Here is a 26,765-nt window from a genome sequence, read left to right on the forward strand (position 1 = left end):
GACCAGACCCTAAATAAATACAGTAAAACCTTGGATTGTGAGTAACTTGTTCTGAGAGTGTTTCACAAGACAAGCAAACATTTCTAACAAATTTTACCTTAATAAATGAGCAATGTCTTACAATATGAGTAGTACATGATGCAAAACAACACATGATCACAACTGAGCCAATGGTTCTTGAAATTGGCTTTGATATACAAATGCTTTGGATTATATGCATGTTTCTGGAATGAATTATGCTCACAAACCAAGGTTTTATGTAATTATATAAGTAATAGTTTGTTTTAACTGGGTAATTGGATCAAGTGCAATGCCATTGTCCTCCAAGGGCTTGGCCAGGCCCAGGATTCTTGACAAGCTTTCCGAAGGAACTCGGACTTAATTTGGAGAATTGCAAATGTATACGTAGAGTCAGAAGGATTGGCAGACAATCTGGCTACCCTATTCCTAGTGCACAGACAAGTGCATTGATATGTAGAGTCAAGAGGAAACTTGCCCATGATCAGATGGCTTATTGAGCCCTCAGATTAGTTCGAGAGCCAAACCACATGCAAGAGCATACAAATGTGTAGCCTAACATACACTTCCTAATTATATTAGTAGGTAGCAAGAAGTAGAGGGGTGGAAAGTCCCACAGTGACTGTGTTTGATTTTGGAGTGCCTTTCTGCATAACCATAACAATCTTGAGTGTGGTTAGAGTTCTGGGAATTCCCTTCAAATAAAATGATGAAACTGATCTGGAATGGCCTGACTCACAGGTTGCTGGGAAGCTGTCCAATATCTCTACCCGAGTCCTTGCTCAACTCTTCTGTTAAGCCTGCATCTTCTTAGTAAAGAGTATTTCTTGGTGTCAGAATGATAAAAGACTTCTTCCTTACCCCACCTTTTTCTTGGAGACACATAACTCACATTCAGGGCAAGTATACAGGGAGAGTTTTATTTCAATCAAGCTACACTTGAACTAACCTAGAGGAGATGATTCCTAGTGAGTAACTAGAGTGTCTCCAAAACAAATATCTAATGTACTTTTTGAGGACTCTGCCCCCATCCAAGAGGTCTGGTATTACCAGGAGGATTGGGAAATCCCCTTGAGGGCTGGTTTGCTATAGCTGACAGGAAATTTCATAGTGCTTCCCCCTTCGATGGTTTCCAGAGGACACTTATTAGGCTGAGTAGTCCTATAAACCCATTATTTTCACAAGATGATTTAAATTGAGCATTGGTAGGACTGTTTGAAGATACTTTTAATGTAGTGGTTAAAATTGGATGATGTTACAGTCCCAGTGAAGCTTATGCTGGCAGGAGTGATTTAAATATTTAAAGTATTTAAGTTGTTTAGGCTGTAAAAACTGTGCATTGAAATGGTGTGAATGTGGTCAATTTCCCCTTGCAGTCATGCTCTGGCTCGGTCTCAGAGGTCTCCCTGATCTCACAGTTTCACTCCATCAAAAGAGCCCCTAACCCTGGGGCTGTTGGAACAAGAGGATCCAAGGGACAAATTTCAGATTTCTGTCTCCTTTGTTCTCTGGAGCCCAGGTGAATGTTCATATATTTTGCTGCCACTAATGGAACTCACCCAAGAAGCCTACATCTTTTATTTCTTCTGTGGAGTCACTCGTAGAATAGTCGATTATTGAGGTCTAATGGCAGTAAAAGTTTGCATAAGGGCAGCTTCCCCACCAGATATCATATTCTCCTTTCCTGAACCAGTGTTACTTAATGGCACACAACTGGATTGAAACAAGTCTTGTAGGGTGACACAGACTCCAATTAGAAATGTAAAAGATTTTGAAATGGGCAAAAAGGATTAGTGGGTATGCTGTCTAGGGGTCATCTCCATCTTTCATTGTCTTTGAGCTATTTTACAGTTGCTAAAGGTATAGAAAACTATTAACAATGCAAATGATTCTTATCCATAGAAATGCAGACAATTTTTGTCTACCCGAATGTAGTTGATTATTGCCCTGTGGATAGTCACCAATTTTTCATGTATTTCAGTATTCCTCATTGCTTATAAAAACATTTGTTCTGGATTCAGTAACATCTTCTTTACTTTCTCATTAATTAATGAGTTAAATGAAATCTTTGACACATGTACATTCTTTATTTGTCTGAGTGTCATGATTTAAACTATCCAAAAATGTTAGCCTTTAAAATGAAGGTAAGGGGCGCCTGGGTGGCTCAGTCGGTTAAGCGTCCGACTTCAGCTCAGGTCACGATCTCACGGTCAGTGAGTTCGAGCCCCGCGTCGGGCTCTGGGCTGATGGCTCAGAGCCTGGAGCCTGCTTCTGATTCTGTGTCTCCCTCTCTCTCTGACCCTCCCCTGTTCATGCTCTGTCTCTCTCTGTCTCAAAAATAAATAAACTTAAAAAATAAATAAATAAATAAATAAATAAATAAATAAAATAAATAAAATAAAGGTAAGCTCAATCTCATACAATACAGCTGTGGAAATATTTCTTAATATGGATTGTGATGATTATAAACTAAAAAACTGTAACAAGTTCACTTCTATAAACTGCCTAAGATGATAGCAGAAAAGAACACTAAAATAACTTAAATACTTACTGAAAAAGCTCTGCAATTTTGGGTTCCAACAGACAGAAAAGGCAAGTGAAACGGTCATATCAGTGGGTCAAGAGGATGGGGCCCACACTCTGGCTGGGACTTCTGGTCATCATTTCCCATGTCATAATCATAGCCATTAGAATGTTTGCAAGTCCAAAAATGGTACTCCAACACGAGGCAACCTTATGGACCACTTCCTATTACAGAATTATGTTACCATAAACTGTTGCCTGCCCAAGAACTCATAGCTATTGCAAGAGAGCAAAATTTGCCACTCCCAAATGTGTCATCTTGGTATGTGGACTATTTTAGGCTGAATATGTTTAAGAAACAGAAGGCTCAGAAAGAATCGTTGACCTTCTCCTAACTGCCTAAGAGAATTTACAGAGAAGACCTGCTACAATATGGGAGCTAACACAATAGATAACTATAGAACAGTCTGAGCTAGGGGTAGTAGACAGGGAGGCACCTGGAAAAGTCTGTTTGTTAAAATTACTCTATATCCCATTGTTTCTGGAAGTCCCAGCAAATATTTGTTTACCAAAAATTTACTCTTTTTCATCATCCCTGTGAATTGTTCTCCTTCCCTTTGAAGTTCCAGACCCTTCTCTTTTCTTTAGCTCTGGATGGCATATAAGCCTCGATTATCTGACTGCCTGTGGGCCTCATATTCTTAAGGAGCTCCCCACCAGACACACAATTAAATTTGTTTTTCTCCTCTTAATCTAATTTCTGTCATTTTAATTGTTCAACCAGTCAAAAGAACTAAGAGGAACAGGAGGAAATTTTTTCTTCCCCAACACTACATAAGACCTTCCATGCTACCCAGAGGAAGCAACTTCCTTGATAAAATAATAAGACCTCATGTAGAGAGAGACAACACAATGACTTAATCAGGACTCTTTTTTTCCCCTCTGTCTTCTTTTTTCTCTGTCATCTCATCTTTACTTTTGTTTACTAAAATAAGAAAAGTGAGGAAAGGAAGAAGTGCAACAATCACAAAACTTAGGCTATAAGTTATTGCATTGATTCTTGGTTTGTTCTCACCTGACTTTAGGAAAAATATATTTACTATAGATAAAATTTAAGGATGCTCACTTTTGGGTTTGATGTTCAAATCCGAGGAAGACATTAGTTATTCCGCAAAAGAGAAAGGATTACCAAACAGTAGGATGCTATATATATAATATCTATATTATATATATATGTATATATAATGTATATGTATGTATACATGTGTATGTATACATGTATACATATGTATGTATGTATGTAATGTATATGTATATATATATGTATATTATATATATATAGCATCCTACTGTTTGGTAATCATATATATATGTATATATATATATAATGTCTAGAAGAGTATATGAAAAATTAAGTATCTCTGATTAATTACAGGTAATTTTTATTTATTATTTTATTTATTGTTAATTTATTATTATTTATATATTTATTATTATTAATCTATTGAGTTTTTTCTAATTTTTTTCTAAATCTTCTATAATAAACCTGAATTATGTTTATAACATGAGAAAAAAATTAAAATAGTTATTGAGTTTAGTATACAGGCCTTTTTGATTTAGCAAGAAACTTATGTGGGTTACCTTCAGTGATGGATTTTTTTTTTTTTTTTTTTACACAAAGGGAGACATCCCATCAAGTTGTTTCATCAGCTGGATTGTCATTACTCTGGACCTGGAACTTTGAAGACCAGGATATACAGCATGTCTCCCTGAGACTAACTTCAGTTAAACAGTAATATCTTAATGGGGCTGTAGCCCTGGGAAATGATGTATGTTTTAACTCAGAATTTATCATAGATCTATAATTTTTGAACAGCAGGGAAATGCTTTCCAGGTTGTATTCAGCCTTAAAAGTTGCTCTTTGCTGACCAATGAAGGAGGAGGTTTCAAAACCTTTCACATACTATGAAGTTCAGAGAAAGTTGAAGCTCAGAGATAGGGAGATTGAGATTTTTTTTGCAATTAATATAAAAATTCCTAGGATTAAGGAAATGACCAATTTGCAACAGATTGCTATCTGAGTGAACATATAAGAGGACTGGCAAAAGATAGAAAATCAGCATGGCAATCCCCAAGAAAGAACAGGAGCAGAGATATTTTACCATTTCTTAGGAGGAAGAGATTGGATTTTAACATCAGAATCACACTGTATATTTTATATTGAATGGTCCATAACAGTCTCCAGTAAAAGCTTACGTCCTAGATAAACTGAAACTTCTGGAATGCCTAGTGGACCTATGGGCAAACTTCAAGCTGTCCTTCACATGGTGGACCAAGAAGCCTCACGGCATGGAAAATTGATTAGACATTTTAAGGGGACCACTAAACTTTGGATCTAAACATCTTTAAGCCAAAGGAAAACAAAGGTTACCTCTTAACACCCTCCTCCCATCTGGCCCAGACAGTGAACAAGATGGGGCAAAATTCCCTCCTAGAGAAACAGAAGAGTTGGGGTCAGAGCTCGCTCAGGCATGAAAGTTCAATGGCTGATGCCAGACTGACTGCCAAGCCAGCCCCGGCTGGACCAGTTCCGTGAGGGAGAGAAGGCTGGGAGATAAAGAGCAAGTGATAATAACAACAGTAATAAGGAAACATGCAGAGTATCTAAAGGACCAAGGTAGCACAGTTGTGAAAACTTAAAGTATCCCTTGGGGAGGAATTTCTTCCATTTCACTTCAGAAAGAGAAGTTTGCTATGGAAAAGAAAAAAGACAATGATGACACATTGCAGATCAAGAGAGAATTTGTAGCAAAGCAGGCAGTCGAGGAAAATGGAGTCCCACGGGCTCTGCAGGGGACTCCTGTGGCAGTGACCTAGGGACTTCTTCCTCTGGCCTGTAGTGTGGTAGGCAGTCACAGGGAACAGGCTATTTCTTTCACTGTCACTTGTGTGGCATGCTGTAGGTCCGCCCTGGGATCAAAGAGGCAATTAGCGAGGGGTCAGGATCCTGTAGCTCTACCTGGGGACAAGCCAAGGAGTTACTCTTTTATTTCTCTTACAAAGACTGAGTTGTGGTGTGGTCTGGGCAAAAACCTTTCATCTAGTGGCTTTGACTACCTTTAATTATATATTCTGTTGACACTCACAAGTTATATAATAAAATAATTTCTTCATGTAGTGTTGGACATCTTAGCTAGATGTATCCAGTTGAACATTTCTGTGAGCTTTCTAGCACCACATTCATATAGGAGTATTGGGAAGATAAAATAGTTTCACCTTTAGGAAAGCAATTTCACAATATACACCTCATGAATTTTTAAAGTACTTTTATTCTTTGTCTAGTAATTCCATTTTTTGGAAACATCCTAAAGAAATAATGCTAAATGCTAAGATAAGTGCACAGAGATATTTATTATCATGTTAGTTATAAAAGTCAAAAGGCTTCTATTAGTCTTAGTGCTTAAAAATTGGAGATTGGTGAAGTAAATTATGAAAATCCATTTTATGGATGTAACAGAACTATTAAAACAATGTGTTTATGATAAAATTTTAACAGGGAAAAAGCAAGCTAGTGAGTTTAATATACAATATAAACTCATGGCTATATAAATAATATACATTATGTATAGAAATAACGAAAACGAGATTAAAAATTCTCTCTGATAAGATTGTTTGATTTTTATTACTTTCCCTTTATTTTTTTATATTTTACTTTTTAAGTTTCTACATAAGCAAGTGATTAATTTATAATCTTAAAAAAAGATACTGCAGATGCCTGGGTGGCTTAGTCAGTTAAGCACCCCACTCTTGATTTTGGCTCAGGTCATGATCTCACGGTTTGTAGTTTGAGCCCCACATTAGGCTCTGTGCTGACAGTGTGGAGCCTGCTTGGGATTCTGTCTCCCCCCTCTCTGCCCCTCCTCTGCTTCCTCTCTATCTCTCTGCCGAAATAAATAAAAGTAAACTTTAAAAAAAATGCTGGGATGCTTGGGTGGCTCAGTTGGTTAATCATCTGACTCTTGATACCAGCTCAGGCTGTGATCTTGGTGTCACAAGGTAAATCCCTCCTGTCAGTGCAAAACCTGCTTTGGATTCTCTCTCTCCCTCTTTCTCTGCTCCTCCCCCACTTGTTCTCTCTCTCTCTCTCTCTCTCTCAAAATAAATAAATAGCCATTTAAAAAAATGAAGAAAAAATGCCATGTGTGTATGTATGCATGTGCATATATATCCTATGTACACATGCACACACACACACACACACACACACACACATATTTGGTGCCTTGACAGGAAAGCAGCCCACCCTTGCAAAATGGCTGAAACAAATGTTCCAGGCTTCACATTCTTTTTTTTTTTAAGTTTATTTATTTTGAGAGAGAAAGAGCACGTGAGTGGGATGGGGACAGGGAGAGAGGGGAGAGAGAATCCCAAGTAGGCTCTGCACAATCAGCACAGATCCCAGTGCAGGGCTTGAACCCATCAACCATGAGATTATGACCCGTGCTGAAATCAAGAGTCCGATGTTCAACCGACTGAGCCACCCAGGTGCCCCCCAGGCTTCACATTCTTATTGCTTTCCCTTTTCTAGTTTGAATAATAGTTGTAAATCTACTTTTTCTATTCCTTTTCTTCCCTCTCCTCATGAAAAACTATACACACACCACATACACAACACACACAAACTCAAACCCACTGTTGGAGCGGAAAAATTTTTATCTACCCTTCAATGTTCTTTTGGCTGGTCTAAGAATTAAGTTGACAAGAGACAGATTAACAGGAGAAAATAAAATTTAATTACGTATGTGCAGGGTCCATAAGAATATGAGGCCCACAGGCAGTCAGGCATTTGAGACTTACATGCCATCCAGAGCTAAGGAGGAGGGGGCAGGGAGTTGGGACTTCAAAAGGAAGGAAGACAATTCGCAGGAAGATGAAAGAGAATAAATATTTGGTTTTAAAAAAAACTTTGCTTGGCTATACAAAAACAATGGGACATAGGGAGGAATTTTAACAAACAGACTTGCTAGTTTCCTCCCTGTTTGCCACCCCTAGTTCATATTACACTGTAGTTATATATGGTGATAGCTCCCTTCCTGGAACGGGTCCTCCATGTACATTCTTTTAGGCATTCTTTTAGGTCATGGGACTTTCCTGAGCCTTCCATTCCTTAAAAATACTCAGCCTAAAATAATCGACATGACAAAGAGACACATTTTGGGGTGGCAATTTTGCTCCCCGACAATACCCATACACGTGACCAAAATCTATGTGGACAGAGACCTGAGATTAAATAGTATCAAGTATATAAAATGCCTTCTCTAAATGCTTTCTCTCTCTCTCTCTCTCTCTCTCTCTCTCTCCCCTTTCCCATACTTTCTTCCTTCCTCCCTTTTTATTTTTAAACTTTCCTCTTAAGTATCATTTTCCATTCAGAGATGCCCAGAGAGAAGGAATAAGATGGGCATGGGGGAAGGGACAGCGAGGCAAGCAGATTTCCTTGGCAGGATTAGAGTGGTTCGTGTCAGCAAGCAATGAGCCAAAAAGCTGCTGAGATGAGGTCCAGGGTGAGTTGGAGAAGAGCCTGGGAGGCAGATAGCTTGGATTAGATGAGACAGGCCATTTGGATCTCCAGTAGTTTCCCCAGCAGGGAACACCAACATTCCAGAGAAGACTGACTGTAAGGAAGGTCCCCGGCCAAGTGCAGGTCCAGCCTGGGAGCCTGTCCTCACCTTCAGAGTGCCAGGAAACATGGGAATGGCACAGAATTCTTATTTTTCTGCGGGCTGAGTGGGCTATTTTCTCTCCCCTTTCCCACTATACTGGTTTCATGTAAAACAAAGGTCATGGATTCAAATGCCTTAGGATTCAGCCATTATATAAGTGAGGCAGGCCAAGTGTGATGAAACACAGAGCGACAGGAACTGCAGCCCACCGGGAAATGTTTGCTCTCTGAAGTGGTTCAGCACAATCTCATGCCAGCACTTCTGCTCAGCAGGTATGAGGCTAAGGGTTGCAGGTCTTCTAATTTTTCCAGGGAAATTGAAAATCCAGAGAAGCTTGGAATTCTCAGTGTGTGTGTGTGTGTGTGTGTGTGTGTGTGTAAGAGATATCATTTTTTTTAATGTTAGCTCCATTTAAAAAAACAAAAACAAAAACATAGAAACAAATATAGTGTAGTGTAGACCAAACAAATATATAACATGTTTGCTGACTGGATTTAACTTATGGGCCATTGGTTTGGGAATCTCTGAAATAAAACTATGTAAGACTGCCTCCTTCTTTCCCTTATGACTGGTAAGAAACATGGTGTCTCTTGTAAAATGACAGATATTTAGTTCCTATTATGTGCACAGCATACCCTGGATACCGGGAGATATACTAAGCTGTTCTCTGCCTTCTAGGAGCTTAAAATATTATTGAGGCAACAAGACATTCACTCAGCAAAGTCAGGTGATAGTGTTATGCAGCATACTGATACCAAGGCCAATATTGGTAAGATAAGATATACCAAAGTCACCTTAAAAACAAAGAATGGCTTTTAGATCTATATCAAAACTTGCCTATATAGTAAAACCAGTGGTGTAAAGGTATCTAGGGTATTATATTCACTTTTATATTCCTAGCACTTGGCACATAGTAAATGATGTTCAACAAATATTTCTTGAATAAAACATAAAAATTAGTAAGTCATAGAAGGGAAAAGTTTTGTGAGCTTAAAGAAGTGGGGGAAAAGGGAAGCAAATCTTTTTATGGTTGATGACAGTAACCAATAGTGAGACACTGAATTTAGGGACCAGAGCATTCGGTCACTAAGGTCCCCATTCCTTTTGGAGAGAAGGGGTATATAACTAGTTCTCACTATAAGCCATATTAAACAACTTGCACGGCTATCTTTCCTCTTTGCTGAAATGTCTAGTCAACCTCCTGATGACCAGATGAGGTTCCCTGACATCTTGATGCAGGGAGCAAGAAGATCCTGGATAGGAGATCCACATAGTCTGCTCTTATGAATGGTCTGTGTTTCTCTAAAATAAGCATTCTGATTTCCAGATGACTGAAGAGTTTGATTAGCAGGACTCTGTCTCCCCAGGCCAGATGCCACTCTTTGGGATCCTGTCTTGGTAACTACAAAGTAAAAGAAAACTTTTTTCCTTTATATTTATTTATTTTTTGAGAGACGGAGCACAAGTTTGGGAGGGGCAGAGAGAGAAGGAGACACAGAATCCGAAGCAGGCTGCAGGCTCTGAGCTGTCAGCACAGAGCCCGGCGTGGGGCTCGAACTCACAAACCACGAGATCATGACCTGAGCCGAAGTCGGATGCTTAACCGACTGAGCCACCAAGGCTCCCCAGTAAAAGAAAACTTTTGAGGGCCTCACAACCACAGTTTCATGAAAGACTCTGGGTAAGCAAATATGGACCAGCATTCCCAGGGCTCCTTACATTAGATGGGGAACTTATACAGATCACAGGTATCTAGAGCTGCATCTTTCCACCTGTTTTGGAGTTTTGAGGCAAGAACTCATTCTTTAATGAAAACACATTCAGAATTCCAATACATGAAATGATGAAAGTGTCAAGGCTCTGGCAAAAGAACGTAGGAAATCCTTTCTGACAGGCCTTTGGCTACTGTGCTTTCCACAGCTAACACACTTGCCCCTCTGGGGAAACTGAAGCACCTCTGCTCAAGCTCAATGCTCCCTAGAACATGGTGTAAAACCAGCTGGGTGAGACTGTATACCTGCAGAACGGAAACTTGATTTAGCCACTGCCCAAGGTAATAATAGCAATTATAAATATTCGTTTAAGTAAATTTATTTTGCACTTGCTATGTGCCAAATAGCACTTTATATATGTTAATTCACTGAATCCCCCCCCAACAACCCCATGAGGTTAGGAAATATTAATACCTCCATTTTACACACAAGGAAACGAAAGTCTAAGAAAATTTAGCATCTTGCCCAAGCTAGTAAGTGATAAAACCAGGTTTTGGTTGTAGGAAGTCTGACCATAGAACCAGCCCTTTGAGCACTCCGGTCTTATTGGTTCTGTCTCAATACCTTGGGAAAGTTATTAATCTCATAGGATTTGTACACATGTGTCTAGTTTTAGTTTTCTTTCTCTTGCCTAAAAAGAGAGGAACAGGCAAGGGAGTCAGTCAAGCTTCAAAAGGGCCTGGACTGGAGGCCGGCTCTATTCCGCCCCTCTTTGCAACATTGGAAAACAAATGACTCCCCTCACAGCGTCAGGAAAATATGACATCCTTGCTCTATGCTGCACAGGAGGAGGGACTGCAGCATGGAAGCCATGGCTATAAATATCAGAGTTAATGAGGGAGGACTCCTGGAGACCTAAATGAATCCATTTTATGGGTTTGTCATACATCAGGTTAATATGATTCTGACAAATAATTATATTCAAAACTGGACAGGGATGGAGAATGCTGTTATTCCTTCTGGTTGTAATAGCAGAGCCTTCTGGCCAATGAAAGGTTGATGACGCCAACACTGAAGTGCAGAGTGAAACTATAACAATGTGTGGCATTTAGACAAAGGAGCTCACAGCTCTGCACCCACCCTGGCTCAGGCGATGGGATTGTCATTGTCTGATTCCTTAATGAGCAGAACAGCTCCTTCAGGAGGATGGGGTGGAGGCAGAATGGAATACTAATGTGGCTATTCTTTTTTTTTTACATCAACTACATCATGGGGAAGGACATATACATGGGGTGAGCCCTGAAAAGAGGGTTTAAGTTTGCCTATGTCAAACTGTTAGCAGCTTCTTATTTAACTAGGACAATGGTTATTCTCTCTCAAGTTAATTACAGTGGCCTCTGAGGGAAAAGGGCTTCTTACTGAAGAATGGGGGCAGGGTGGGGGAGACACTATGAGCTGTGACATTTGTCACCTAATTGTGTTACCCTGAAGTCCTGGAGTTGTATTCTGGGCTGGAGGGCTGGGACTCCCAGGAAGACTGACCCCAAGGGAGACATTCAAGTTCATGGGCCTTTCCTCAGCCACACAAGTGGTTTCTTTCCAGCGCTATGGACTGTTCACCACACAAGGGCATCATCCCAGGGGGTGCAGAGAGGCTGAAGTTCAGCCCTTACTCTGTTCCCCCAACCTTGCCACCTGGAAGAAGGGGGCATTTTCTAATTTGAACAGAAGTGCTGTATGGGTTAGCAGTGGCCCTCAGCTTATCCAGCATGGTCAAGGACCAACAGCCTGGGCAGTTAAGGCAACAAAAGGGACAGTTGTTAGTCCAAAACAACTACCATTTGCCCTCCAGATTCTCCTTCCTTATCACTCTCAGCCTCCTCTTCTGTGGCATTGAGAGGAAAAACAAACTCATAGATACCAATACAGATTGGTGCTTGCCAGAGGTGGGGGTTAGGGAGGTGGAAGAAATAGGTTGAAAGTGGTCAAAAAGGCACAAACTTCCAATCATAAGATAAACAAACCCTGGGGATGTAATATACAGCGTGATGACTGTTGTTAACAATACCATATTGTATATTTAAAAGTTACTGAAAGAGTAGATCTTAAAAGTGCTCATCACAAGAAAAAAGGTAGTGACTGTGAACGATGATGTTAACTAGACTTACTGTGGTTATCGTTTTGCAAAGTATACATAAATCAAATAACTGCGTGGTTCACCTAAAACGAATACCGTGTTGTATATAAATTATATGTCAACCGAAATTTTATAACTTTTTAAAAGAGAATGGGAAATGAGACACGCAGTCGCGACTACACTAAGAATAAAATTTCATTAGGCCCTGGCCTGACTCTGTTGGCACTGTTTGTTCTCCGCGGTAAGGACGTGTCCTCACTAATACCCCTTCCTCTCTGCCCCTCGCTCCTGCCCAGAAGCTCGTCAGCCAGGAACTGGCAGTGAGATGTTTCTTCGAATGTGCACACCAGAGTCCCCTTCCCACAACAAGGTCAGCCTGGACTTTGTACAGAATGAAACTCAGGGAAGCTGCTTTAGCAAGAAAACAACACAGGAGCTGTCTCTCACCAATCAATCAAAACCGATAGCGGAGTCTTCAGCGTGTTTTTTTTCTTCATGACATCCTCCGAAGCCGTTCTGGGTTAAATCGGTTAGCTGACTTCTCCTTGAGGTAACTGTGGTGACTTCCACAAGAATGCATGCCAGAATATTGCCATGAGGAAAGAGTCTCCATTTTTGAGGACAGCTGCTCTTTCCTCCCATTCAAAAAAGTTGCCAGTAATGTAGGATTCTCTCCAGGCCACTGAACACTGGCCCAGGGACCCTCTTCCCCCGGCCTCCCAACCCCCATGTGCTCATCCTTCCTTCTACCACCGCCCAGTTGAGCAGGAGGCCTTGGGCTTGGGCGGAGCCTCCTCGAAAACAGAGAAAGGCCCTGTGAAGGTCAGGCCTCAAACCCAGTATTTGGAGAACACGTCTTCCTTCTTTTTTTCTTTCCCAGGATCAAGAAAGGATAAGGCCACATATTTTTCTAAACAGCAGACACACAGCATAAGAGAAAATCATTTTTTTTTTCCAGCTAAGCTTCCCGCTGGGTTCCCCAGCCAACTTTCTGCAGCTCATAAAATAAACACCATTCCCATTTATCCCCCCAGCTCCAAGTCCATCATTACTTGGCTCTGCACAAATGGGCAGGTGGTGCTGCACAACAGGAACTAGATGAGCTCTTTTTTCCTTCCTGGACGGAAGAAAGAGGATTAACACAAAATCTTTTCTATGAGTGAATGGCAGGGCGGATAACTGGGAGGTTCGTGTGAATTTCATCCTGGAGAAAATTATGGAGGTGATAATTAGAATAGTCTTGCTGTCTCTGAAAAGGCAAGCCTAGAATCTGCCACATTGACCATCTCATGCATGGTCCAGATTGGCTTCATTAGATGGAGATGTGCAAACATGTGGTGAGGAGGTGGGGGGTGGGGGAACAAGTGGGGGGGGAACAATGTGGGTGGGCAGGGAGCAGAAATAACCAGAAATAACGAAGTTCTACTAGAAAGCATTACCTACTTTGTTTCTTTTTAAATATTGAAATTTGGGAGAACTTCAAGGAAGTAGGGAAAACATTTCCCTGTTTCAAAACAGGGAAAACATATAAACGAATGTGCATTTTCTGTAAAGTTAATAGACCTTCAGTGCCCTCACTTGCTTGGGCCTCAATGAGCGCCGAGAGTTTCTGGGAGTTGTAGAATGTTCTAGGTGGGGAGCTGAGGCCTGCTTATAATTAGAAAGCATTTCTGGATAAGCACAGGCTAACTTCAGAGCTGCTGATGCTGCCAAGTCTTTGTGTAGCTGAGAGGTGGCTATTAAGTGACAGTGCCTGAAGAACGGTCACTTCTTTGACATCTGTAGGCCCTGAGGCATGGTCTGAAGCTGGAAGAGGAACAAGGGGTGGCTGAGTCTGCAATCCATGTCAAGTGTGAAGTTTCCTAGGGGAGTGTTAGTGTTGCAGGGTGAGTGTTGACATTCAGAAACCACGTCTCCTCCTCGGGGAGATTCAGGACCTTCCGTCTGATATTAATGGCTGTTCTAGGGCCTCATCTAGTTGTGAACATGTAGTGTATCTGATCCAGTGTGTACCTATTGATACCTTTAAATACTAAGAAGACAATCCATACCTGTAGGGATACCACCAATCACCTTGGACTTGGGATGCCAAAATCCAACCTGAAGTACCCTAAAAGTCCCTATTCTCATGACTTCCTGGGGGAAAGATGGATCCCAGGTCAGAATGATCCTTCTAACTAGGGAATCCATTTCCTTGGAGGAATCTACACATAAAACTGGTAAGTCAGAATCCGTGAAGGGTCTGAAGGTTTCATCTTGCTTGCAAGCTAACAAGTTAGACTGCCACAGTTTTATTTACATGTACCACAATATATATTTTTATTTATATATGTATCTATATACACATATATGCACACACATATATATACGTATATATATGTATATACATATACATATATATACGTATATATATATATATACACACACATACACACACACACACACACATATATATATATATATATATATATATATATAAAACAGACAAACACACAGATGGAAGTCATGAGATCTTTGAGTCAATGACAAAGTCCATTTATTACTCTCGTCAAATGCAGCATGTTGGAGAAATATCCCCCAAAGTTTATGCCGGGAGGGCCAAATGGCACCCACACATGTAGTGGGATGCATTATTGGAGATAACCTCCAATAGTTTTTGAACCTCCAGAGTTCAAAAACTCTGCTCTTGTATAAGGCTGCTGGCAACCTACATGTCCTCTTTCTCTGGAGAGAAAAAAACCTTAACTATAATCTTGAATTTAAACTAATCTTTTGGTAGTGGAGGGGAAGTATTTATCTTTCTTACCTCGAAACATCTCCAGGGAGGGAGATGTCACTAAGCTTTAGTATCCTGAGATGTCTCCTAATACAAACATTCTTAATTTGGCTGCAAATGTCTTTGCTCAAAGAAATGTGAGATCTTTGTGGAGAATTGTCTCTCAACAAAAACATGTAGGTAAAATAAAACTACCCTCCCTCAGTAAGAATCTAGTTAGTTATACATAGATTTTCAGGAACATTTTATATAATTATACCACCCCAAATATTGGTCTTTTGGGGAATAGAAAAAAGAGCAGTAAAGGGAAGTGTGGCTACTTTCCACATTTATCCCTCTATTATCAACCACCTATGAGAAATAACATTCTATTAAGGGTCATTGGAGTCCAGGGGTTCCAGGCTGTGACACAAATGGTGGTCAGAGGAATGGCAATAAAGACATAAATTGAGAGGGCATCAGCCCAGGGGACAGCTCAATAAAAGGCATGAGATAAACTCCCTCTTTCTCAAAGGACTGTAACAGAATGAGACTCTTGAAGCATGGGGTCTTACAGTTGGAGTATAAGGGTACACGTTTTTGCTGCACTGTGTAGCTAGCTTGCTGAGTTTTCCTTGGCCTAGAGACGGGCTGGACCATCCCAATCAGAGGAAGCCCAGGCCCTGAAAATCTTGGCTCTTTGCTCACTTTCTTTGGACCAAAATGCTTTTGACTTGTCTGCGCACTGCTCTTTGGCTAACAACCATCTCCCTGGGCTTCCCAAAAAAGAAGACAGGGAGTTTGTTTTTCTTTAAGGTGTGGAGGAACTCAGCCCCCAAAACAAATCCCTCGTTGACAGCGCAGTTGAGCGGTTCATCATCACCCCCCTGCCTCACTGTGGGCTGACTTTCTCCTGTCTGACCTGGCAAGGGCCTCAGATTTTCAAGCTGCAGTTTTGCTTTCCAGCTTCCACCCCATGGCACACCTACCTCTTCCATGCCTCCCTGTACCCAAGCAAAAGATTATCTAAATCCCTATTGCAGGTGAGGGCGAAAGCAGTGTCATGAGTTGTAAGGATGAGGTTCCTCTTAGTTTGAACCATATGAAATTCTTTTCCTGAAAGTCATAAAAACAGTTAAGAATTGGCAATTTCATGATTCGCCTAAGGTTCTTCCTGCTGAAAGCAGCGTGGGTATACATCACATTGGTTCTGCAGTTGGTCTCTGGATAAGACACTTCCTCTTTGGGTAAAATTTCTTCTCATTCGAGAGGCTCATTCGATACCATGATTCCAAATACTGCCCAAATACTGAAATGGATAACTCTAAAGTGTGTACCTCCAACTTCAGCTCCTCTCCTGGCCCACTGGACATGCCCATTTGTATGTGACAAATGCACCTCCAATCTAACATGTCCAAAATGAAATCACCTTCCTCTTCTCAGACCTGCTCGTTCTATATTCCTTCTGGCAAATGGCTCCACTGTCTGCCCAAAGTCACCAAGATCTACCCAGGAAACATGGTTGGCTGCTCTCTCCTTGATCTCTACCTCTAGACACATACATTACTATCTCCTTAATGGTGGTTAATTTATTTCCTACTTCCTCCCTGCCCTCTTCTAAGCCCTCAGAATTTTTACTTGCCCTCGAGCAACAACAATCTCTTCATTGTTTTCCCTGCCTCCAATTTTCTCACACCTCCAAATGATACAGAATCCTTCAACGAGAGAAATATTTCTAAAACACAAATCCAAAGGTTGTTCCTCTTGATGTGTCCTGTTGTCTTTATGATAAAGTCTCTTTTTAATGTTTATTTCCTTATTTTGAGAGAGAGTGAGAGAGGCAGAGAGAGAGAGAGAGGGAGAGAGAGAATTGAAAGCAGGCTCCTTGTTGTCAGCGCAGAGTCTAACATGGGGCTCGATCCTATGAACTGTGAGATCCTGACCTGAGCCAAAACCAGAGTCAGACGCTTAACCAACTGAGCCGTCCAGGTGCCCCTATGATAAGTCTTTATCCCTATGGCCCATAACACTTTGTATGTCATGGTTCTCAAAGGAGGTTGGGATCAAGCAGTATTATCCCTTTTGAGTTATTTGGGGTTTCTCAGTGACCAGCATGTTACCGACATTTAGTGGGCAAAGGCCAGGGATGCTAAACATCCTGAATGGGAGAAGAAATTTTACCCAAAGAAGAGTGTCTCATCCAGAGACCAATAACTCTTGAGTTGAAACACATTGCTGGGTTTTTTGGCCACTTATTCAGTCTGATTTCTACCTACTCAGACTTCTTAACTTTGTGCTGGAAATGGGAGGGGTCTATTATCTTACACCTGTTTTTGCCTCCCCCATTCACCAGCTTCTTTATTTGACCACTCCTTCCTTTCTACTTATCCTGTGAGAACTCCTCTCAGATGTTATAGGTCTGAGATTCCCTCCTTCCCTTCTCCTCCTCAGCCTGGATCTGGATCCTGGCCTCCAAAGTACCTTATGCTTCCCTCTCTAGTACTGGGTTTGGAGGTATCTCCCATTCCATGGTGAGGCCTGAAGGGCAAGCCAAGCTAGTTTGTTTCTGTGTTCCTAGCATGGAGCTAACATTGTAGTAGCTTCTCAATGAATTTTTAAATCTATAGAGTATCTTCCACTTTTTGTCAATATCTTTTACATCTGAATATTAATACATCTGCTTGGTAAGAATCCAAACGGTACAAGAAAGAGAGCAGGTAGCATAGTCAATAGAATTATCTGAGTTTGAATCCAGGCTTTCCTGCTTAACACATCAGGAGATAACAGAATACCATTGCACAGTGATGAATTCTAAGTGCTCTAGAGGCTTATGTACCAGCTCTGCCCCCCTATTAGCTCTGTGACTTTGGGCAGGTTACTTGACATCTCTCTGCTTCAGTTTATACAAAAGTAAACTAAAAATAATGAAATCTGGGGCGCCTGGGTGGCGCAGTCGGTTGAGCGTCCGACTTCAGCCAGGTCACGGTCTCGCGGTCTGTGAGTTCGAGCCCCACGTCAGGCTCTGGGCTGATGGCTCAGAGCCTGGAGCCTGTTTCTGATTCTGTGTCTCCCTCTCTCTCTGCCCCTCCCCCGTTCATGCTCTGTCTCTCTCTGTCCCAAAAATAAATAAACGTTGAAAAAAAAAATTTTTTTTTAAAAAAAAATAATGAAATCTGCTCCACATGGTTTTGGATGGTTAAATGTGATAATACACACCAAACACTTAGAACATTGCCTGGCCCAGAGCAAATACTCAGTAAATGTTAACAATATTATGATAAATAATAGCAAGAATTCATAAAAGGGTATATATTAAAGGCACCAGCTTCCCTTACCAGTGACTACCATTATTAATATTGTCTATGTATTACTCCAGACATGTTATTATATAGATACCCAGTATTTCTGAGCTTTCAAAAACAATAGGAGCAAATGACACATTTCTAATTTTTCCTCATTTACAAATATGCTAGAGATCTCACTCATTGTTTTAATGGCTTAATAGTTTAACAGTTCTATGATTTATTTACTAGTTTCATAATTTTTTGACCAACTCCCCAAACTGGGGATAATTATTTCCAGTTGTTCACTGTTGCCGTAAAAGCTTTTTGTTGAGTAAGTGCATTTATCACAAATACTTATCTTTCCCTTAATGGAAGGCAATCTCAAAAACTGCAGAACTTTTGGTTGCCTGGCTTCCTCAGGGTCTCTTACACTGCCCTATATTGATGGAGTAGAGGTGCAAATGACCTGGGGTTATCTTGTCTGTCCCTTGACTCTTCCAAGCCCCCAGAGGCTTTATAGTCTTTGGGATCCACACAGCCTGAATTTTCACCAGTAAATACATCAGATAACTGATTACTACTGCTAAAAATGATTGAAGAAGACAATTTAGGTAACACAAACAGACTTTATTTAATACTTCATAAAGTGGATGTGTCCATCTGGAGAACTGCGAGGTGGAAGGCAGGAAGTGTTTACAGAATAAAGAGAAGGAACTAAGTACAGAGCCCAGAGCTGGCTTGGTGTTTGGGGAATGGCTGATTAGACATTACTAGGACATAAAAGCTGCCTACGTTTTGGGTGGCTGACGTGGCCCCCTAGGCAGGGGGTGCTCCTTCTTGGGCCAAGAATTTTATTTCAAGACTGTTGTTGAAAAACAATGTGGAACTATAAACTCCAAGGTGACTGCTGCTGGGCAGAAGAGGGGGGGGACCTGCTCCTTCATCTTTCCAGATAGGGAAAATGATTCACAACTATCAGAAATCTGATAAAAATTTTAGAAGTACATGCAATCAGTTACATAAATGATAAAACATAAATCATGGTTCTATTTGCTCTGTGACAACTAAAAGAAATGGCCAAGTTGTCATCAATACAGAAAATAAATACAAATCCATGTAATACCTAAGTGAGTGTTCCCACTCCCTCCCTCTCCTACAAATATACTCACCTTGTGTTTGTGGATGGCATTGGAAGAGTGGAGGAGGCTGGAAGTAGGAAGGAAGGACCAGCTGGAAGAGGTGGGAAAATGTCAGTGAGAAATTCTCCTGTGTCCCAGTTTTGCCCAGAGCTGCTTTTGCCTCAAGCTCTACCACAGAAACTGTTCAGAAAGGAGACCAAAGAGGAGAAACTCCTCTGTGAAGCTTTCCAGGGGTAGACATTTCTGAAAAGCTGATTGTGTTTCTTACCCATCCTGCAGGCCCACCGTCACCCACATCCAGTCAGCACAAAGACTGAGACAATAAACCCACTCCACAAAAGTTCCTGGAATCCAGGCTTGTCAGAGTCAGACTGCTTGAAATATGCAGTTCCCCTCTGGAAGATTTGTTCCTCATGAACCCATGCTTTACTAACTGTCAATTGGAGAAGCAAAGGCAGGAGTCAAGACCGTGTTCTTGGCATCTATCTTCTGAGGATACCGTGCCGCCGCACGAGGGATTAAGGTGAGCGATAAAGAAACATCTCACATTTGCCCTGGAGGAGCACCTCATCATTCTATTGTATTTTGTACAGAATCAGCCATTTTTTCAATCAGATTTTTCCTGCTTTCGTTTCTGCAGTCAGGTTGGCTGAATGGAAAGACTAGCCCGTTCATCTGGAAATGCCAGATGTACTTTTTCTTAAATCCTGGAATGCCTGTCACTGAACATGGCCAAGCTTCCATCTGGAAGTTTCTGCCCGGTGCTGCACCTGGGCTACCGGCTCCTGGGGCTGCGAGGGCTCTCCTGTTGGACTGAGAGTGCCTGAGCGTCCCCCTTGCCTCTCTACTCTGCAGAGGGCCAGCCTGGAGTGGCGGGAAAAGTGTGAGATTTAGAGACAGTTTCTATCAACACTCCTTCCTAGCTCTGTGACTTTATTTCTCACAGTTGACACTCAGTACATTTAGCTATTATTATTAGCATTTATTAGTGACCAAATGTCACCAGCAAAAAGGCACGGCTAGTCCCCTGCTTCTCACTCTGCGTCCACAGATGAACTTCATCTTCATCAGCTGGGAGTTTATTAGAAAGGCAGAGTCCCAGGCCTCACCCCTGAGCTGCTGAATCAGATTCTGCATTTTAGCAAGATCCCCAGGAGATTTCCACACACGGTTGGGTTCTAGAGGCCCTGCAGTCGACACTTTGCACCTCCCTGAAAGGGCCAACCAGCCCGCTTTATTCAGAACAATCTCGCCTAACATTCTCCTTGTGATAAACATTTTCCCACAGCCCCAGACTAGACCTGTGGTCATGTGAAATATGGAACTTAATGGGAGCAAGGGGACAGAATATCTGACTTTGAGTTTTCCCATCACCATGTTTAACTCCCATTTCATAGCTATTTTGCTTTCTTCTTTCTGAAAAGTGTGGAGCATTATTTTTAAAAAGCCCAGCCTAAGTCATGGATAAGACCTTGTGGTGACTTTTTATACGCCTTTCTCCCAAAACATTTCTTTTAAGGAAGAAAAGATTTCCTACAGACCACCCCCCCAGAGGAATCTTCCCCCTTCCCACCTTGCTTTTGGGGGGTCAGACACGGCACTGATGGGGCTTGGCCATGAGCCAAACTGGGGTGGACGCCCCCCCTTCAATGAACATCACAGGCCCTGCCTATTAAATGCTTGTTTCTTTCCACTGTACACACAGGATCCCAGGTCATTTGCAACGGCAGTGTTTTAGCATGACCCGCAATGCCTGCTTGCCAGAGAGCAGCAGCCCTTCACCAGGACCGACGAATTAGAGACCGAGGCCTGCTGCTCCCGAAGCCCCGACTGCCTGGTCAGAGGCCTCTGGTTACCATCCGTGGCACTGCTGAGGGCCTGTTTGGAAACAACGATGCTGTCTGGGCTGTGAGCTATGGCACTAAACGTTTACGCAAAGAGACCTCACCCTTATTTTTGGTAATAATTTCCTATTTTTCAATGTTCTCTCGCCAAAAATGTCCACTGTGTAAAACTTCCAGCAGGAGTGCTCGTTGTCACCCTTGGTGTCCTTGACCAAGAGTTGTACAAGGTCCTGGGCTGCACGGGATTGCTCTGAGACCACTGGAACCCAGGGAGGGGCTGGCTGTGGGTTCTCGAGTTAGTAAGATACTTAGCAGGGATTTGGTCATTTGCAAATAATAGAAACGCAACTCAATCCTAGCTCAGGTGTGCTCAGCCACTGGGAACAGTGCTGTGTGGCTCACAGGGAGAAGAAAGGGCTGCAGAACCAGGGCATTAGTGATGCCCGGGGAAGTCTCAGTGGTTCCAGAATTTGTCCTTTGTTCAGCACATGTGTGCACGCACGCATGCTGGCTTCCTTTATACCACTAGAGACAATGCTGAAAGTAGCTCTTTGCTTCATTGTTTCTGTACTATGTCCCCAAGGAACCTGCAAGCTACTAGCTTGCTTTTGTACATCCGCAACTCCACACATGGCAAGCTAAAAATGGTTTTAAATTTTTAAAGGGTTGTAAAACAGTAAACAAAGAAAGAAGCCTATGAGACAGGACCCTATGTGGGCTGCAAAGCCTAAAATATTTACTATGTGGCCCTTAACAGAAAAAGTTTTCTGACTCCTCGGAGGAAGGGGACAGACTCTCAGCCCCTCCACCAATTCCAGCAGAAATGTCCTCAGGAGATGTGCACATCCTGGAGGCAGTCAAGGTGGCCAGGGAGATCAGGAGAGTCTGACTGATCAAGCTAGAGTCATGTGACCTTGTGGGACTGAGGGAGCAGGGAGAACAGGGCCACTGCCAAACTGTAGCCTGACGGGACAGGAAGGAAGTTCACACTGCCCTGCCCTCTGGCTTCCTGCCAGTGCCTCCCTTTGGCCAAACCGAACCAGAACCAGGGGGCATGTCCTAGAGCTCAGCCTCCGGGGCATGGAGCGTGGGTTGGTGGAATGGATCGGATGGAGCAAATGGGGAAAATACAGACACAAAGTGCACAAGAGAACAAGTTTGTATTCTGGCTCTCCTCAGAGATGGCCTTACGCATTTTCTACCTGTGGTCACAGAGGCCTGAGCTTGGAAGGACCCACGCTTGGTCCAACCATCTGCTGTCGCTATCTTGAAACAAAGGGCCCTGCATTTTCACTTCGCCCTTGGCTTCACCAGTTGCAGAGCCTTGGCTCTATTCTTAGGTCTGCGTGATCTCAACAAGTCACTTTATCTCTTCTGACTTTCAGTTTCCTGATCTAGAAAATGATCTTAACAACATTTTCCTCTCAGGGTTGAAGAGCAAATGAGATTTGTATGTAAAGGGCCTGCTTGAGAGAGTGAGCCATCAACAAAGACAATTTCCTTCCTTCCCCCAAAGTGCTCTTTCTCCAATTTTCCCCAGAGATGGACTTTGGCAGCTTTGGGCAGGCAGCTCAGGAAAGAGCATGCTCTAAAATGCAAGAAGCAAGTCTGGGTAACCCAACTACAAAGAATACCGGCCTTATTTCAGGCCACGAGCTGATCAAGAGGGAAGGAGGGACAGAGGAAGGGAGAGCTAATTGGTTGTTTTGGCCACTAGTCATTTAGAGATCATTAAAAAAAAAAAAAAAAAAAAAAAAAAAAACCAACCTTAAAAATCCCCCAGCTCCCTTGTTTGATTTGTGAGGAAACTGAAGGCCATAAACATCAAAAAACTTGCCTGAGGTTCACAGAAATAGTGCAGAGCAGAGCTTGACCCCAACCCAGGATAACTAGGTAGTTCATAACTAGGTAGATAACTAGGTAGGATAACTAGTTCAGTGAGCTCTAGACTCCCTCCTGTTAAATTAAACAAGGAGCCTTTAGACTGAAGAGGGTCTAATGCCACGGTGGCCTAGATAAGCAAACCAAAAATCCAAGCCTGTAAATGCCTCAAGGTTACAAAATCGAAACACTAAGGAAGACCAGACACAAACAGGCAACTAGGCTTTCAGTTACAGCCGATCAATTATTTCCTTTTTTTTGTTTTGTTTTGTTTCCGCATGTTTTCTATATAAGCCTTTCCCCTGGCTCCCCATGGGAACACCCCTGACCACCTGGGGTTTTGGCATTGCCCCATTCAAACAGAGATATGCTCAAATGCCATCGTAAAATGTTTAATATGCCTCAGTTTATCTTTTAACACAACATACCCATGCTCGTACCAGACACTGGACATGGTTTGACTTAAATATAAGGCTTGGGAATTATTATCAATTTGTTGTGGTCCAAATCGTCCTTTTACAATTTGCCTTTTCTCCTCCTCACTCCCCTCCCTTCACCCCACCCCCAAATCCCCTCCCTCTTTCTTTCTCTGCACCTTCCAATTCAAAGAAACTCGGGGTTTTTTTTCCTTAGGGACATGTAATAGCATCATGGGTGCCATGGGCCTCAAACTGAAGGGCCTCAGGACTCTGATGAAGCCGACGGCAGGATGTCCTGAACACCACAGCGCTTAATGGAATCCGCATGAAAATTTCATTTTCTCCGCATAATGACTCGGTTCTAAAATATTCAATGTTTTGTGAGTCTCATTAAGGTGAAATAATTCTATTCTAACTTGAGTCATAGATTTTCTACCTGCTTCTATTCCTAAAGGCTTTTTGCAATTCTCGTCAGAGTATTTTTCTTTTTTTTTAATGCAAAATTGTCTTCTATCCCACAGAAAGCTTTAATCTGGTGAGGACAGTCTCTCTCCTGGCAACATCCAGGATACTAGATGAACAGGGGTCAGCTGGGAAGTTTGAAGAGAAACCTTGGTAATCTGCAAAACAAAGCTGGGAATTCTCTAAAGAATGTTTAGCAAAGATACTACAGTTTGAAGTGAATAGGAAGGGTTTTGTTCACAGGCTCTGCCTGGCTGCTGGATTCAAAGAGTGTTCAGCCCCAGAAAAGAACATCAATGTCTTACTTGGAAATTAAACACACACACAAAAGGCTTCTTTACTGCCCACGTTGAGTTTTGCTTGACTGTAGGAAGGTTCATCACGCCTGAAAATACGTATCATTGCCTCTGATCCGAAGCAAGTGCTACAGAGGAACAAAGACACGTCTTCTGGCTTTGGGGAAACAATTTGTCAAGGAATTTGCTTCAGAAAGATCTACAAAAGACCCAAATGATTCTGTAGAGGGAGACCTTGAAGTTTGGTCTGTGGATTGTGAGTGGGGTCGCTGGCCCTCATCCCCTAGACCATGTTTGTGACCTCAGGCAAGACACGTGAGCTTGTTGTACCTTTATTCCTGCATTTGAACATCAGGGATAATACTTGCTGCCTACTTACCCTCAAAGGGATATGCGGGGATTAGCCAATTAAAATTTGCCAAATGCCTGAAAATCAATGGAGGGAAAAATCTATATGCCTATAAAGTATCATTATCATTCCCCTCTGTCTACCTTTTCTCTCTCTCTTTTTCGCTATCGTCGGAGACTTCATGAGCATTGCCTGAGGTTTTGCTTTTGGTTGCTATATCGCACAATGACCATCTCCTTTGAATGATTTGTTTGAAATTGGTCCTTTCTATACTATCAGGGGGAGGTTTCCAACGCAAAGCATCCTAGACTGACTGTCAATAGGTCATACCTGGCAAGGTTTCCTTTGGGTTTATCTTCAGAGTCCCATAGGGTGGAAAAAATCAACCTATTTAAGGTATAATACAATATAATTTGGAAAAATTCACCAATTAGTGACTCAAAGCTGGTGAAGAATAAAAATAAAGTCACTTTAGAGCCCTGTTACAATCCTTAAAGAGATGCAACTTTCAGCCAAAACAATAATACTTTATATGTTACAAATATTGCCCCTCTGGTTCTTACAACCACCTGTAAAATGAGTATAACACAACTTGGTCATATTATACTCATTATACAGCTAAAAAAAAAAAAATTGAGATTCAGAGAGGTTGAGTGATTTTTTCCACAGTATTTAGCAATGCATGGCAAAGCCAGGTCTAGACTCCAAATTTCTGTAACTTCTGGTTCCAAGGGCAATAGATTTTCCCACTACACCTTGCTGCTATCCTTTGACTATGGCTCAAATGATATTAAAAGCACAAATATTATTGCTTTGATACTCCAATATGTGTTCTTTTTTTCCACACCACCAAACAACTCCATTCTGGCACTGTCTCCCTGGAGATAGCACCAGATCCCGCTTCAGTCCTACAAGACTGTCTCCCTCATTTCAGATGCCAGTTGTAAGTCCGGATAGTCACTCCTTCTGACAACATACTATAGCTTGGAGGTTCTGATGACCTTCTCCTCTGGTTTGATTAATGTGCTAGAGCAGCTCACAGAACTCAGAGAAACACTTTGCTTCCTAGATTGCCAGTTCATTATAAAAAGGATGTACTCAGGAACAGCCAGGTGGGAAAGCTGCATAGGAAAGGTAATGGGGAGGGATGTAGAGCTTCCATACCCTTTCCAAGCATGCCACTGTCCCTGGATCTCCTTGTGCTCACCAACAAGGAAGCTTTCTGATCCTGTCCTTTTGGGTTTTTATGGAGGCTTCAGTACACAGATATGATTGATTAAATCTTCGGCTCTTGGTGATTGAACTCAGTCTCAGCCCCACTCTCCTCCCTGGAGCTGGGGGTGAAACTGAAAATTACAACCCTTTAATCACTTGGTTGGTTCCCCTGGCAACCAGCCCCCATCCTTTGGTTACTTAGGGACTTTTCAAAAGTCACCTCATTAACAAAAGACACCTTTATCGATTTCTTCCATTAGGAAATTCCATGGGTTCTAGGAGCCCTGTGCTAAGAACAGTGGATGAAAGCCAAATATATATTTCTTATTATAAATTACAGTGTCACAAGTATCCTTTCCTTTACTTCGAAGACCACCTGGACCTGTGCAACATATCTAACCTGATAAAGAACCTGCAGAAAGCCTGGAATAGAATGCCCTTTCCAAGACCACTTCCTGTGTGCTTTGGGATCACAGGATGCCAAGTGCTCACTCTCTAATTCTACCCATGCTGTTGCTCTGACATGTCTAACGTGTGGTAAGCAGTCGGCCTATCAGGAATATTTGGTAGGCCTTAATGCAGAGATGGAAAATAGTTATCATTGTTAAAAAAATAAAATTCAAGGGGTGCCTGGGTGGCTCAGTCGGTTAAGCATCCAACTTCGGCTCAAGTCATGATCTTACGGTTTGTGAGTTCGAGCCCCGCATCTGGCTCTGTGCTGACAGCTTGGAGCCTGGAGCCTGCTTCGGATTCTGTGTCTCCCCATCACTCTGCCTCTCCCATGCTCGTGCTCTGTCTCTCAATAATAAATAAACGTTAAAAAAAAATAAAACAAAATAAAATAAAATTCAACTAAGTAAATCTTAAAGATCTTATCGGCTTTATTCAACAATTCATGAGTTGAGCGGCATCCAATATAGCAGGAAAAAAAGAGTCCATGGAGATGTATAAAATGAAAGACTTTTTTAAGCAGAAAGTAGCAGGAACAAAGAAATTATTCTAGGCAAA

The 26,765-nt window shown here is 42.0% G+C and overlaps 1 long non-coding RNA gene across 3 annotated transcripts; it reads left to right on the top strand.

Annotated features, from left to right (window-relative positions):
- Nucleotides 1–1,399: 1,399 nt before the first annotated feature.
- Nucleotides 1,400–26,418, top strand: LOC115523689. 3 transcript variants are annotated; one of them, XR_003971813.1, is made up of 5 exons: nucleotides 1,400–1,537; nucleotides 4,223–4,370; nucleotides 19,571–19,814; nucleotides 20,997–21,250; nucleotides 23,650–26,418. It is a non-coding gene; the product is annotated as an uncharacterized LOC115523689 (long non-coding RNA). The 3 variants fall into 3 exon arrangements; XR_003971815.1 differs by having other exon boundaries at nucleotides 4,223–4,333; XR_003971816.1 differs by lacking the exons at nucleotides 1,400–1,537; nucleotides 4,223–4,370 and adding an exon at nucleotides 9,893–9,945.
- The last annotated feature ends 347 nt before the right edge of the window (nucleotides 26,419–26,765 follow it).

The sequence above is a fragment of the Lynx canadensis genome, chromosome C2 (genome assembly GCF_007474595.2).
Source record: "Lynx canadensis isolate LIC74 chromosome C2, mLynCan4.pri.v2, whole genome shotgun sequence".
NCBI lineage: Eukaryota > Metazoa > Chordata > Mammalia > Carnivora > Felidae > Lynx > Lynx canadensis.